Source organism: Aplysia californica, unplaced genomic scaffold (assembly GCF_000002075.1).
Source record: "Aplysia californica isolate F4 #8 unplaced genomic scaffold, AplCal3.0 scaffold00066, whole genome shotgun sequence".
Lineage (NCBI taxonomy): Eukaryota > Metazoa > Mollusca > Gastropoda > Aplysiida > Aplysiidae > Aplysia > Aplysia californica.
This window is the reverse complement of record NW_004797336.1, coordinates 216812-218525: the sequence shown is the minus strand read 5'-3', so window position 1 is coordinate 218525 and position 1714 is coordinate 216812. Positions and strand designations below refer to the sequence as shown.

Here is a 1714-nt window from a genome sequence, read left to right as displayed (position 1 = left end):
ACACACATACATACAAACGCACGCACGCACGCACGCACGCACACACACACACACACACACACACACACACACACATACACACAATATTCTCTCTTTCTCAACACAAGTGCACTTTAAAAAGCAAATAATTACAATAAGCAGTTGTGCGCTTTTTTTCCTCTTTTTTTCCCAAGTGTTTCCAAGAAAATGGGAAAAAAGGTTGTGTGCGCGAAAACGGGATGCGAGTATACCTCTGTAATTTATATCACCAGCTTGCCGAGATCCCTGCCCGTTACATGTAGGCCTAGGCCTTCTCAGTACTGGCATGTTGTTCTTGCTTCTGATGGGCTTATTGTACAGATCCTCCTACCTAGCCCCCCAACCAAGGTCGCAATGCCTGTATTTTGGAGTCCGTCTGATGGGTAGTGTTTGTTTTCGCTTTTTTTTTTTTTAAGTGTGTCCAACCCACGTCCACTTTCTCTGTCTGATCTCTATATAATATATTTTCTTTTGATTTGTTTGCTCTCATAGTTGTTCATTTGTAATGGTTATCAGGTCAGCGAATTAAAATAATACAGAATACAGTTTTTCTAAAACAGCTGTTGGCAAATGCCCGAAACTTTTCAAATTTTTGTCTCGGAAACGTCCAAAATGGTTCTTATCCATAAAGCCTAGAGAGTAGAGTAGAACACTTGATCTGACATTGGTGTTGAAAACCCTTGTCTTGGTTTTTCTTGAAATTTTCTGTTGATTTATTTGCTCTCGTGGTTGTTCATATGTTGTTTTGTCAAGCTAATTAATGTTTTTCTATAGCAGCTGTTGATTAAACTTAAAGCCTATAGCTTTTTAGAAGTTTGTTTTTTAAGTTTCCATGTTTCTGATCCATACATTGGAGCTTATTTATACTTCTGATTCAGGTGTTGAAAATCCATGTCTTGGTTTTCCCCCCTCTTCGTGTAATTTCTGACATCAAGTATGTAGGCCTAATGTACATGTTATTATACAGAAGTGCAAGCACAAACTTATTAAGATTTTTATAAAGTATAATATCTAGAATGAACCCTTCTAAATTGACCTCTCATCTTTTATGTTTATGGTTGAAACCTATACGTTCTTATACTATCTCTCTGACCGTCTAGGTTGAAACATTTCGCTTCTACCCTCTTGGCCTAGTTCTTGGCCCACGCATCCTGGGTCAAGGATAAAAATAGAGCAAACCCTTGAGCCAGAGACCGTAGCCTTGAGCAATGCTAGCCTTGAGCAATGCCCGTGAGTAAAGATTCTCTGCCCGTGAGTGGCCCTCGGATGACCAATCAGACGCTTCTTTGGTGGGTTTACCCCCAAGGAGTTTAGAACTAAACTGTAAACTCCTTGGTTTACCCCACAATAACAACACTCAGGCGAGGAAACATTCAGCCTTAATGAGCAGATTCCTGGTAGATGTCTCCCTGATCCGGTTTAAAAGCAGGACTAATGTTATCTGGTTTTTCTTTAAGGTCCGGTTTAAAAATGAATAAAACTGGCTGTTCCTTACCAAGGTTCCCGAACATCTGAAGGCTGGTGCAGGGCACACACAGATTCTGAGAGAGGAGAGCGACCACTACCCGCAGTAGTCGTCCCAGTACAGTACAATTTTTTGGTGAGTCTGTCTGTCTGTCTGCCTGTCTGTCTGTCTGTCTGTCTGTCTGTCTGTCTGTCTGTCTGTCCGTCTGTCTGTCTGCCTGTCTGCCTCTCT

The 1714-nt window shown here is 41.3% G+C and overlaps 1 protein-coding gene across 1 annotated transcript in view; it reads left to right on the top strand.

The window, feature by feature from the left end:
• Positions 1 to 1357: 1357 nt before the first annotated feature.
• LOC101846799 (aerolysin) overlaps positions 1358 to 1714 on the top strand; it is a 7563-nt gene continuing 7206 nt past the window's right edge. Inside the window, exon 1 of the mRNA XM_005093553.3 lies at positions 1358 to 1618. The gene's annotated coding sequence lies outside the window, so the exon portion shown is untranslated. The remainder of the gene's footprint in view (positions 1619 to 1714) is intronic.